Source organism: Papaver somniferum, chromosome 4 (genome assembly GCF_003573695.1).
Source record: "Papaver somniferum cultivar HN1 chromosome 4, ASM357369v1, whole genome shotgun sequence".
NCBI lineage: Eukaryota > Viridiplantae > Streptophyta > Magnoliopsida > Ranunculales > Papaveraceae > Papaver > Papaver somniferum.
This window is the reverse complement of record NC_039361.1, coordinates 120,725,883-120,740,933: the sequence shown is the minus strand read 5'-3', so window position 1 is coordinate 120,740,933 and position 15,051 is coordinate 120,725,883.

Genomic DNA, 15,051 nt, shown 5'->3' with positions numbered 1-15,051 from the left:
TATTTTCAGAGACATTTTGAGGATGATGATTTCTTCTAGGGAGACGTCACCTAAGATGACGCTGGCGAAATATAAGCGTAGAAAGTCAAATTATCAGGAAACCTCATCTGAGATGACGCTTGCTGAATATAAGCGTAGGCAACGGTATGGAGTTTCTACTCCGCATGAGGTAAGTGAAGAATCCCCGCTAATGATATATGAGAAGTATTACAAATACACACCACCTAGTTTGGAACAAAGACTGAGAATTATGGAATGCCAAAAATTATTTAATGATGATGATGATCAGTCTTTTAGTGACTCTCTGTTCCAGACAAAATTTGTAGATGACCATGTGGATGATTGTGTAGATGATTTTCCTAATTCCATAGATGAATCTATCTCATAAGATAATTCATTGAACTTAGAGGTTGTTTCTAGTCCCCTAGACTTCCAAAAGTTACCTAATTTATGGTTAGAATTGTGTGCTTATAAAATTTTATTGGAGTACTTTGCATCTAAGTACCCATATGATTTGCCTATTTCCGAAATCGTGCATGAACCAATAGATGTCTCCCCAGTCCCCATAGAATCCCCATATTATGTTCTTTACACACTTCCTTGTGTTGTAAAAACTTGGTTTGGTGGTAAGTCTTTAATTTTGATAGTTTCAGTGTCTCCGCATTGTTATAACATAAGTGTGAAGATGTCATTTGTAAATGATGTATTTTGGGTTGATCCCCAAATTTTCAGGTTGTTAGTTTATGGGGATCCTTTTTGTACATTCCAGTAGGTGTATTTTTTTATTTTTTTTTGCATCTCATGAATTTCCATCTTAATTTTTGCGTTGGATGACTCAATTACATTGAGGACAATGTAATGTTTAAGTGCGGGGGAGTGGTTAACGTTTTATTTTTCTTTTTCAGGATTTTTTTTGCATATGATGACCAGCTGTGTAGCGGGTCTACAAAAAAAAATTATATATATATATATTATGACCAGCTATGTAGCGGGTCTAAAACAAAAAACAAAACATTTTTTTTATAGTTGTTAGGGTTATGACCAGCTATGTAGCGAGTCTTTTCTTTTTCTTGCATGTTATGACCAGCTGTGTAGCGGGTCTAAAAAAAAAGAAAAAGGTTTCTCTCTCTCTTATTATATGACCAGCTGTGTAGCGGGTCTTCTTCTGTTTTGCTCGAGGACTAGCAAAATGTAAGTGTGGGGGAATTTGATATGCACGAAAGTGCAACACATTTTCACCCATAAATACATTAGCTGGGAAACATTTTATCACTAATAAACTTGTTTGTAGGTATTTTTGAGAAATAAATATTTTCGGAAAAATCAGCTCGAAAAGTTGTTAAAGGAACCTCGGAGGATAACTGCTAATCGGACTCCTACTCTGTATAAGGGGCAATCAATTACTAAGGAGCACACTATCTGCTATATACACCCCGAACTCTGCTAAGGGCACACCCTTCTTCACGGTTTTAAAGAGAACAATTTTGCGGGAAAGTTAACCTTCACTTGCGAAGACTTCTGGAAAGATTTAGGGAGAATTTTTGTTGGACCTTTTCTCGGATTTTGATTCATATGGGCCTGTTTCATCCATACATGAATGGTAAGAACTTTGAAATTGAGAAAAGAGGATCGTGACGTGGTTTTCTCAAGAAAAAGGAATGAATATATTCTCGGTTATACTTTGAGATATTTTTGGAAGAATTGTGTGTGGTTACGTGTGTCCTGTGAGTGTTTTACTCCAACAGAAACATGCAGCAACTTATGTGGAGTGTTTCTACAGATGCAGATGCATAGAGTAGTTAAAACAGGAATCGAATCATCGTATATTTGGGTGGTTATCCAAAACAGGGCAAGGAAGATATTCCCGGGTTTAATTGATTTGATTCTCTGAGTTATAATAGCAAGTTACATAGGATTGAAGAGAGGATATTCTCTTAAGATTTGTATGTCGGATGGGAGGTTTTGGGATGAATCAAACAACTCAGAATCACGTGGGAATAAAGAAAATATTCCCGAGTTTAATGTCATTACTGTGAGAATATTATGAGCATTTATTCGAAATATTTCTTGATTGTTGGGTATATAAATGATTCCTGGGAGTCATAGAGGGTATATGGAGTGATTGGGGCGAGAACAGAGCGAAGAACAAGAAATTGCAGATCTTTATACACCTGCAGGAAGAGAAGAAGACGAAGAACAATAAGCTGTCAAAGCCTGTCGTTAATAAACCGTGGTTTATTCACGGTATTGCAACAGTCTTTGCAGCGACATATAAACAGTGACAACAACACTATTGTTTTATCGTATATTGTAATTGTTTCCTTGCAAAAATTGTTCAGAAGTGTAATTGTAACAGTAGTTTTTGTAACGCCAACAAAGCGTTGCGAATTTCTGTTCTCATTAGTTTTCCATTTATAAAAGCATCATTTGAGCTATGAGTTATCTTTTTTAGTGTGTTTTTACTATGTGGAGCTAAACCCCAACGCTGGGACAACGGAGGAAGCCGAATATCATACATGGGTGAATTTATTTTATTTGACTTTTGCACTAATTAAATAAGAAATATGATTTTGATTAATTAATTATCATTTTATTTGATGGGTCATGCTTGCTTAAATGTTTGATGTCCCATGCTTACGATTTATAACTAATATTTTGAGAATCTACTTTGGCAAAATAAGAGTCGATGTTATTTTTATTGAGCAATAATTGTTGAGAATGAATAATTGAGCCTTATGATATGAATTCGGTGGAATCCTAGTCCCAGTAGCTCTCCCTTTTTTTATATTAAATATTTAAATTTAATCTTCACAAGTCTTAGAGTTCGAATCTTATTTACTACAACAACCATTAAAAATCTCAATATTTTGGCACCGCCGACGCGGATTTGTTTTTAGATTAATTTTTGGGTTTATTTTTTTATTTTGTACAATATTTTCATTTTTTTTTTAGATTTTTTTCTTCCTTTTATGCGTTTCTTTTTGTATTTCTTTTCAGAGACATTTTGAGGATGATGATTTCTTCTAGGGAGACGCCACCTAAGATGACGCTGGCGAAATATAAGCGTAGAAAGTCAAATTATCAGGAAACCTCATCTGAGATGACGCTTGCTGAATATAAGCGTAGGCAACGGTATGGAGTTTCTAATCCGCATGAGGTAAGTGAAGAATCCCCGCTAATGATATATGAGAAGTATTACAAATACACACCACCTAGTTTGGAACAAAGACTGAGAATTATGGAATGCCAAAAATTATTTAATGATGATGATGATCAGTCTTTTAGTGACTCTCTGTTCCAGACAAAATTTGTAGATGACCATGTGGATGATTGTGTAGATGATTTTCCTAATTCCATAGATGAATCTATCTCATAAGATAATTCATTGAACTTAGAGGTTGTTTCTAGTCCCCTAGACTTCCAAAAGTTACCTAATTTAGGGTTAGAATTGTGTGCTTATAAAATTTTATTGGAGTACTTTGCATCTAAGTACCCAGATGATTTGCCTATTTCCGAAATCGTGCATGAACCAATAGATGTCTCCCCAGTCCCCATAGAATCCCCATATTATGTTCTTTACACACTTCCTTGTGTTGTAAAAACTTGGTTTGGTGGTAAGTCTTTAATTTTTATAGTTTCAGTGTCTCCGCATCGTTATAACATAAGTGTGAAGATGTCATTTGTAAATGATGTATTTTGGGTTGATCCCCAAATTTTCAGGTTGTTAGTTTATGGGGATCCTTTTTGTACATTCCAGTAGGTGTATTTTTTTATTTTTTTTTTGCATCTTATGAATTTCCATCTTAATTTTTGCGTTGGATGACTCAATTACATTGAGGACAATGTAATGTTTAAGTGCGGGGGAGTGGTTAACGTTTTATTTTTCTTTTTCAGGATTTTTTTTGCATATGATGACCAGCTATGTAGCGGGTCTACAAAAAAAAATTATATATATATATTATGACCAGCTATGTAGCGGGTCTAAAACAAAAAACAAAACATTTTTTTTATAGTTGTTAGGGTTATGACCAGCTATGTAGCGAGTCTTTTCTTTTTCTTGCATGTTATGACCAGCTGTGTAGCGGGTCTAAAAAAAAAAGAAAAAGGTTTCTCTCTCTCTTATTATATGACCAGCTGTGTACCGGGTCTTCATCTGTTTTGCTCGAGGACTAGCAAAATGTAAGTGTGGGGGAATTTGATATGCACGAAAGTGCAACACATTTTCACCCATAAATACATTTGCTGGGAAACATTTTATCACTAATAAACTTGTTTGTAGGTATTTTTGAGAAATAAATATTTTCGGAAAAATCAGCTCGAAAAGTTGTTAAAGGAACCTCGGAGGATAACTGCTAATCGGACTCCTACTCTGGATAGGGGGCAATCAATTACTAAGGAGCACACTATCTGCTATATACACCCCGAACTCTGCTAAGGGCACACCCTTCTTCACGGTTTTAAAGGGAACAATTTTGCGGGAAAGTTAACCTTCACTTGCGAAGACTTCTGGCAAGATTTAGGGAGAATTTTTGTTGGACCTTTTCTCGGATTTTGATTCATATGGGCCTGTTTCATCCATACATGAATGGTAAGAACTTTGAAATTGAGAAAAGAGGATCATGACGTGGTTTTCTCAAGAAAAAGGAATGAATATGTTATCGGTTATACTTTGAGATATTTTTGGAAGAATTGTGTGTGGTTACGTGTGTCCTGTGAGTGTTTTACTCCAACAGAAACATGCAGCAACTTATGTGGAGTGTTTCTACAGATGCAGATGCATAGAGTAGTTAAAACAGGAATCGAATCATCGTATATTTGGGTGGTTATCCAAAACAGGGCAAGGAAGATATTCCCGGGTTTAATTGATTTGATTCTCTGAGTTATAATAGCAAGTTACATAGGATTGAAGAGAGGATATTCTCTTAAGATTTGTATGTCGGATGGGAGGTTTTGGGATGAATCAAACAACTCAGAATCACGTGGGAATAAAGAAAATATTCCCGAGTTTAATGTCATTACTGTGAGAAGATTATGAGCATTTATTCGAAATATTTCTTGATTGTTGGGTATATAAATGATTCCTGGGAGTCATAGAGGGTATATGGAGTGATTGGGGCGAGAACAGAGCGAAGAACAAGAAGTTGCAGATCTTTATACACCTGCAGGAAGAGAAGAAGACGAAGAACAATAAGCTGTCAAAGCCTGTCGTTAATAAACCGTGGTTTATTCACGGTATTGCAACAGTCTTTGCAGCGACATATAAACAGTGACAACAACACTATTGTTTTATCGTATATTGTAATTGTTTCCTTGCAACAATTGTTCAGAAGTGTAATTGTAACAGTAGTTTTTGTAACGCCAACAAAGCGTTGCGAATTTCTGTTCTCATTAGTTTTCCATCTATAAAGGCATCATTTGAGCTATGATTTATCTTTTTTAGTGTGTTTTTACTATGTGGAGCTAAACCCCAACGCTGGGACAACGGAGGAAGCCGAACATCATACATGGGTGAATTTATTTTATTTGACTTTTGCACTAATTAAATAAGAAATATGATTTTGATTAATTAATTATCATTTTATTTGATGGGTCATGCTTGCTTAAATGTTTGATGTCCCATGCTTACGATTTATAACTAATATTTTGAGAATCTACTTTGGCAAAATAAGAGTCGATGTTATTTTTATTGAGCAATAATTGTTGAGAATGAATAATTGAGCCTTATGATATGAATTCGGTGGAATCCTAGTCCCAGTAGCTCTCCCTTTTTTTATATTAAATATTTAAATTTAATCTTCACAAGTCTTAGAGTTCGAATCTTATTTACTACAACAACCATTAAAAATCTCAATATTTTGGCACCGCCGACGCGGATTTGTTTTTAGATTAATTTTTGGGTTTATTTTTTTATTTTGTACAATATTTTCATTTTTTTTTAGATTTTTTTCTTCCTTTTATGCGTTTCTTTTTGTATTTCTTTTCAGAGACATTTTGAGGATGATGATTTCTTCTAGGGAGACGCCACCTAAGATGACGCTGGCGAAATATAAGCGTAGAAAGTCAAATTATCAGGAAACCTCATCTGAGATGACGCTTGCTGAGTATAAGCGTAGGCAACGGTATGGAGTTTCTACTCCGCATGAGGTAAGTGAAGAATCCCCGCTAATGATATATGAGAAGTATTACAAATACACACCACCTAGTTTGGAACAAAGACTGAGAATTATGGAATGCCAAAAATTATTTAATGATGATGATGATCAGTCTTTTAGTGACTCTCTGTTCCAGACAAAATTTGTAGATGACCATGTGGATGATTGTGTAGATGATTTTCCTAATTCCATAGATGAATCTATCTCATAAGATAATTCATTGAACTTAGAGGTTGTTTCTAGTCCCCTAGACTTCCAAAAGTTACCTAATTTAGGGTTAGAATTGTGTGCTTATAAAATTTTATTGGAGTACTTTGCATCTAAGTACCCAGATGATTTGCCTATTTCCGAAATCGTGCATGAACCAATAGATGTCTCCCCAGTCCCCATAGAATCCCCATATTATGTTCTTTACACACTTCCTTGTGTTGTAAAAACTTGGTTTGGTGGTAAGTCTTTAATTTTGATAGTTTCAGTGTCTCCGCATCGTTATAACATAAGTGTGAAGATGTCATTTGTAAATGATGTATTTTGGGTTGATCCCCAAATTTTCAGGTTGTTAGTTTATGGGGATCCTTTTTGTACATTCCAGTAGGTGTATTTTTTTATTTTTTTTTGCATCTTATGAATTTCCATCTTAATTTTTGCGTTGGATGACTCAATTACATTGAGGACAATGTAATGTTTAAGTGCGGGGGAGTGGTTAACGTTTTATTTTTCTTTTTCAGGATTTCTTTTGCATATGATGACCAGCTGTGTAGCGGGTCTACAAAAAAAAATTATATATATATATATTATGACCAGCTATGTAGCGGATCTAAAACAAAAAACAAAACATTTTTTGTATAGTTGTTAGGGTTATGACCAGCTATGTAGCGAGTCTTTTCTTTTTCTTGCATGTTATGACCAGCTGTGTAGCGGGTCTAAAAAAAAAAGAAAAAGGTTTCTCTCTCTCTTATTATATGACCAGCTGTGTACCGGGTCTTCATCTGTTTTGCTCGAGGACTAGCAAAATGTAAGTGTGGGGGAATTTGATATGCACGAAAGTGCAACACATTTTCACCCATAAATACATTTGCTGGGAAACATTTTATCACTAATAAACTTGTTTGTAGGTATTTTTGAGAAATAAATATTTTCGGAAAAATCAGCTCGAAAAGTTGTTAAAGGAACCTCGGAGGATAACTGCTAATCGGACTCCTACTCTGGATAGGGGGCAATCAATTACTAAGGAGCACACTATCTGCTATATACACCCCGAACTCTGCTAAGGGCACACCCTTCTTCACGGTTTTAAAGAGAACAATTTTGCGGGAAAGTTAACCTTCACTTGCGAAGACTTCTGGCAAGATTTAGGGAGAATTTTTGTTGGACCTTTTCTCGGATTTTGATTCATATGGGCCTGTTTCATCCATACATGAATGGTAAGAACTTTGAAATTGAGAAAAGAGGATCGTGACGTGGTTTTCTCAAGAAAAAGGAATGAATATATTCTCGGTTATACTTTGAGATATTTTTGGAAGAATTGTGTGTGGTTACGTGTGTCCTGTGAGTGTTTTACTCCAACAGAAACATGCAGCAACTTATGTGGAGTGTTTCTACAGATGCAGATGCATAGAGTAGTTAAAACAGGAATCGAATCATCGTATATTTGGGTGGTTATCCAAAACAGGGCAAGGAAGATATTCCCGGGTTTAATTGATTTGATTCTCTGAGTTATAATAGCAAGTTACATAGGATTGAAGAGAGGATATTCTCTTAAGATTTGTATGTCGGATGGGAGGTTTTGGGATGAATCAAACAACTCAGAATCACGTGGGAATAAAGAAAATATTCCCGAGTTTAATGTCATTACTGTGAGAAGATTATGAGCATTTATTCGAAATATTTCTTGATTGTTGGGTATATAAATGATTCCTGGGAGTCATAGAGGGTATATGGAGTGATTGGGGCGAGAACAGAGCGAAGAACAAGAAGTTGCAGATCTTTATACACCTGCAGGAAGAGAAGAAGACGAAGAACAATAAGCTGTCAAAGCCTGTCGTTAATAAACCGTGGTTTATTCACGGTATTGCAACAGTCTTTGCAGCGACATATAAACAGTGACAACAACACTATTGTTTTATCGTATATTGTAATTGTTTCCTTGCAACAATTGTTCAGAAGTGTAATTGTAACAGTAGTTTTTGTAACGCCAACAAAGCGTTGCGAATTTCTGTTCTCATTAGTTTTCCATCTATAAAGGCATCATTTGAGCTATGATTTATCTTTTTTAGTGTGTTTTTACTATGTGGAGCTAAACCCCAACGCTGGGACAACGGAGGAAGCCGAACATCATACATGGGTGAATTTATTTTATTTGACTTTTGCACTAATTAAATAAGAAATATGATTTTGATTAATTAATTATCATTTTATTTGATGGGTCATGCTTGCTTAAATGTTTGATGTCCCATGCTTACGATTTATAACTAATATTTTGAGAATCTACTTTGGCAAAATAAGAGTCGATGTTATTTTTATTGAGCAATAATTGTTGAGAATGAATAATTGAGCCTTATGATATGAATTCGGTGGAATCCTAGTCCCAGTAGCTCTCCCTTTTTTTATATTAAATCTTTAAATTTAATCTTCACAAGTCTTAGAGTTCGAATCTTATTTACTACAACAACCATTAAAAATCTCAATATTTTGGCGCCGCCGACGCGGATTTCTTTTTAGATTAATTTTTAGGTTTATTTTTTTATTTTGTACAATATTTTCATTTTTTTTTAGATTTTTTTCTTCCTTTTATGCGTTTCTTTTTGTATTTCTTTTCAGAGACATTTTGAGGATGATGATTTCTTCTAGGGAGACGCCACCTAAGATGACGCTGGCGAAATATAAGCGTAGAAAGTCAAATTATCAGGAAACCTCATCTGAGATGACGCATGCTGAGTATAAGCGTAGGCAACGGTATGGAGTTTCTACTCCGCATGAGGTAAGTGAAGAATCCCCGCTAATGATATATGAGAAGTATTACAAATACACACCACCTAGTTTGGAACAAAGACTGAGAATTATGGAATGCCAAAAATTATTTAATGATGATGATGATCAGTCTTTTAGTGACTCTCTGTTCCAGACAAAATTTGTAGATGACCATGTGGATGATTGTGTAGATGATTTTCCTCATTCCATAGATGAATCTATCTCATAAGATAATTCATTGAACTTAGAGGTTGTTTCTAGTCCCCTAGACTTCCAAAAGTTACCTAATTTAGGGTTAGAATTGTGTGCTTATAAAATTTTATTGGAGTACTTTGCATCTAAGTACCCAGATGATTTGCCTATTTCCGAAATCGTGCATGAACCAATAGATGTCTCCCCAGTCCCCATAGAATCCCCATATTATGTTCTTTACACACTTCCTTGTGTTGTAAAAACTTGGTTTGGTGGTAAGTCTTTAATTTTGATAGTTTCAGTGTCTCCGCATCGTTATAACATAAGTGTGAAGATGTCATTTGTAAATGATGTATTTTGGGTTGATCCCCAAATTTTCAGGTTGTTAGTTTATGGGGATCCTTTTTGTACATTCCAGTAGGTGTATTTTTTTATTTTTTTTTGCATCTTATGAATTTCCATCTTAATTTTTGCGTTGGATGACTCAATTACATTGAGGACAATGTAATGTTTAAGTGCGGGGGAGTGGTTAACGTTTTATTTTTCTTTTTCAGGATTTCTTTTGCATATGATGACCAGCTGTGTAGCGGGTCTACAAAAAAAAATTATATATATATATATTATGACCAGCTATGTAGCGGATCTAAAACAAAAAACAAAACATTTTTTGTATAGTTGTTAGGGTTATGACCAGCTATGTAGCGAGTCTTTTCTTTTTCTTGCATGTTATGACCAGCTGTGTAGCGGGTCTAAAAAAAAAAGAAAAAGGTTTCTCTCTCTCTTATTATATGACCAGCTGTGTACCGGGTCTTCATCTGTTTTGCTCGAGGACTAGCAAAATGTAAGTGTGGGGGAATTTGATATGCACGAAAGTGCAACACATTTTCACCCATAAATACATTTGCTGGGAAACATTTTATCACTAATAAACTTGTTTGTAGGTATTTTTGAGAAATAAATATTTTCGGAAAAATCAGCTCGAAAAGTTGTTAAAGGAACCTCGGAGGATAACTGCTAATCGGACTCCTACTCTGGATAAGGGGCAATCAATTACTAAGGAGCACACTATCTGCTATATACACCCCGAACTCTGCAAAGGGCACACCCTTCTTCACGGTTTTAAAGAGAACAATTTTGCGAGAAAGTTAACCTTCACTTGCGAAGACTTTTGGCAAGATTTAGGGAGAATTTTTTTTGGACCTTTTCTCGGATTTTGATTCATATGGGCCTGTTTCATCCATACATGAATGGTAAGAACTTTGAAATTGAGAAAAGAGGACCGTGACGTGGTTTTCTCAAGAAAAAGGAATGAATATATTCTCGGTTATACTTTGAGATATTTTTGGAAGAATTGTGTGTGGTTACGTGTGTCCTGTGAGTGTTTTACTCCAACAGAAACATGCAGCAACTTATGTGGAGTGTTTCTACAGATGCAGATGCATAGAGTAGTTAAAACAGGAATCGAATCATCGTATATTTGGGTGGTTATCCAAAACAGGGCAAGGAAGATATTCCCGGGTTTAATTGATTTGATTCTCTGAGTTATAATAGCAAGTTACATAGGATTGAAGAGAGGATATTCTCTTAAGATTTGTATGTCGGATGGGAGGTTTTGGGATGAATCAAACAACTCAGAATCACGTGGGAATAAAGAAAATATTCCCGAGTTTAATGTCATTACTGTGAGAAGATTATGAGCATTTATTCGAAATATTTCTTGATTGTTGGGTATATAAATGATTCCTGGGAGTCATAGAGGGTATATGGAGTGATTGGGGCGAGAACAGAGCGAAGAACAAGAAGTTGCAGATCTTATACACCTGCAGGAAGAGAAGAAGACGAAGAACAATAAGCTGTCAAAGCCTGTCGTTAATAAACCGTGGTTTATTCACGGTATTGCAACAGTCTTTGCAGCGACATATAAACAGTGACAACAACACTATTGTTTTATCGTATATTGTAATTGTTTCCTTGCAACAATTGTTCAGAAGTGTAATTGTAACAGTAGTTTTTGTAACGCCAACAAAGCGTTGCGAATTTCTGTTCTCATTAGTTTTCCATCTATAAAAGCATCATTTGAGCTATGAGTTATCTTTTTTAGTGTGTTTTTACTATGTGGAGCTAAACCCCAACGCTGGGACAACGGAGGAAGCCGAATATCATACATGGGTGAATTTATTTTATTTGACTTTTGCACTAATTAAATAAGAAATATGATTTTGATTAATTAATTATCATTTTATTTGATGGGTCATGCTTGCTTAAATGTTTGATGTCCCATGCTTACGATTTATAACTAATATTTTGAGAATCTACTTTGGCAAAATAAGAGTCGATGTTATTTTATTGAGCAATAATTGTTGAGAATGAATAATTGAGCCTTATGATATGAATTCGGTGGAATCCTAGTCCCAGTAGCTCTCCCTTTTTTATATTAAATCTTTAAATTTAATCTTCACAAGTCTTAGAGTTCGAATCTTATTTACTACAACAACCATTAAAAATCTCAATATTTTGGCGCCGCCGACGCGGATTTCTTTTAGATTAATTTTTAGGTTTATTTTTTTATTTTGTACAATATTTTCATTTTTTTTTAGATTTTTTTCTTCCTTTTATGCGTTTCTTTTTGTATTTCTTTTCAGAGACATTTTGAGGATGATGATTTCTTCTAGGGAGACGCCACCTAAGATGACGCTGGCGAAATATAAGCGTAGAAAGTCAAATTATCAGGAAACCTCATCTGAGATGACGCTTGCTGAGTATAAGCGTAGGCAACGGTATGGAGTTTCTACTCCGCATGAGGTAAGTGAAGAATCCCCGCTAATGATATATGAGAAGTATTACAAATACACACCACCTAGTTTGGAACAAAGACTGAGAATTATGGAATGCCAAAAATTATTTAATGATGATGATGATCAGTCTTTTAGTGACTCTCTGTTCCAGACAAAATTTGTAGATGACCATGTGGATGATTGTGTAGATGATTTTCCTATTCCATAGATGAATCTATCTCATAAGATAATTCATTGAACTTAGAGGTTGTTTCTAGTCCCCTAGACTTCCAAAAGTTACCTAATTTAGGGTTAGAATTGTGTGCTTATAAAATTTTATTGGAGTACTTTGCATCTAAGTACCCAGATGATTTGCCTATTTCCGAAATCGTGCATGAACCAATAGATGTCTCCCCAGTCCCCATAGAATCCCCATATTATGTTCTTTACACACTTCCTTGTGTTGTAAAAACTTGGTTTGGTGGTAAGTCTTTAATTTTGATAGTTTCAGTGTCTCCGCATCGTTATAACATAAGTGTGAAGATGTCATTTGTAAATGATGTATTTTGGGTTGATCCCCAAATTTTCAGGTTGTTAGTTTATGGGGATCCTTTTTGTACATTCCAGTAGGTGTATTTTTTTTTTTTTTTGCATCTTATGAATTTCCATCTTAATTTTTGCGTTGGATGACTCAATTACATTGAGGACAATGTAATGTTTAAGTGCGGGGGAGTGGTTAACGTTTTATTTTTCTTTTTCAGGATTTTTTTGCATATGACCAGCTGTGTAGCGGGTCTACAAAAAAAATATATATATATATATTATGACCAGCTATGTAGCGGGTCTAAAACAAAAAACAAAACATTTTTTTATAGTTGTTAGGGTTATGACCAGCTATGTAGCGAGTCTTTTCTTTTTCTTGCATGTTATGACCAGCTGTGTAGCGGGTCTAAAAAAAAAGAAAAAGGTTTCTCTCTCTCTTATTATATGACCAGCTGTGTACCGGGTCTTCATCTGTTTTGCTCGAGGACTAGCAAAATGTAAGTGTGGGGGAATTTGATATGCACGAAAGTGCAACACATTTCACCCATAAATACATTTGCTGGGAAACATTTTATCACTAATAAACTTGTTTGTAGGTATTTTTGAGAAATAAATATTTTCGGAAAAATCAGCTCGAAAAGTTGTTAAAGGAACCTCGGAGGATAACTGCTAATCGGACTCCTACTCTGGATAAGGGCAATCAATTACTAAGGAGCAACTATCTGCTATATACACCCCGAACTCTGCTAAGGGCACACCCTTCTTCACGGTTTTAAAGAGAACAATTTTGCGGGAAAGTTAACCTTCACTTGCGAAGACTTCTGGCAAGATTTAGGGAGAATTTTTGTTGGACCTTTTCTCGGATTTTGATTCATATGGGCCTGTTTCATCCATACATGAATGGTAAGAACTTTGAAATTGAGAAAAGAGGATCGTGACGTGGTTTTCTCAAGAAAAAGGAATGAATATATTCTCGGTTATACTTTGAGATATTTTTGGAAGAATTGTGTGTGGTTACGTGTGTCCTGTGAGTGTTTTACTCCAACAGAAACATGCAGCAACTTATGTGGAGTGTTTCTACAGATGCAGATGCATAGAGTAGTTAAAACAGGAATCGAATCATCGTATATTTGGGTGGTTATCCAAAACAGGGCAAGGAAGATATTCCCGGGTTTAATTGATTTGATTCTCTGAGTTATAATAGCAAGTTACATAGGATTGAAGAGAGGATATTCTCTTAAGATTTGTATGTCGGATGGGAGGTTTTGGGATGAATCAAACAACTCAGAATCACGTGGGAATAAAGAAAATATTCCCGAGTTTAATGTCATTACTGTGAGAAGATTATGAGCATTTATTCGAAATATTTCTTGATTGTTGGGTATATAAATGATTCCTGGGAGTCATAGAGGGTATATGGAGTGATTGGGGCGAGAACAGAGCGAAGAACAAGAAGTTGCAGATCTTTATACACCTGCAGGAAGAGAAGAAGACGAAGAACAATAAGCTGTCAAAGCCTGTCGTTAATAAACCGTGGTTTATTCACGGTATTGCAACAGTCTTTGCAGCGACATATAAACAGTGACAACAACACTATTGTTTTATCGTATATTGTAATTGTTTCCTTGCAACAATTGTTCAGAAGTGTAATTGTAACAGTAGTTTTTGTAACGCCAACAAAGCGTTGCGAATTTCTGTTCTCATTAGTTTTCCATCTATAAAAGCATCATTTGAGCTATGAGTTATCTTTTTTAGTGTGTTTTTACTATGTGGAGCTAAACCCCAACGCTGGGACAACGGAGGAAGCCGAATATCATACATGGGTGAATTTATTTTATTTGACTTTTGCACTAATTAAATAAGAAATATGATTTTGATTAATTAATTATCATTTTATTTGATGGGTCATGCTTGCTTAAATGTTTGATGTCCCATGCTTACGATTTATAACTAATATTTTGAGAATCTACTTTGGCAAAATAAGAGTCGATGTTATTTTATTGAGCAATAATTGTTGAGAATGAATAATTGAGCCTTATGATATGAATTCGGTGGAATCCTAGTCCCAGTAGCTCTCCCTTTTTTTATATTAAATTTAAATTTAATCTTCACAAGTCTTAGAGTTCGAATCTTATTTACTACAACAACCATTAAAAATCTCAATATTTTGGCGCCGCCGACGCGGATTTGTTTTTAGATTAATTTTTGGTTTATTTTTTATTTTGTACAATATTTTCATTTTTTTTTAGATTTTTTTCTTCCTTTTATGCGTTTCTTTTTGTATTTCTTTTCAGAGACATTTTGAGGATGATGATTTCTTCTAGGGAGACGCCACCTAAGATGACGCTGGCGAAATATAGCGTAGAAAGTCAAATTATCAGGAAACCTCATCTGAGATGACGCTTGCTGATATAAGCGTA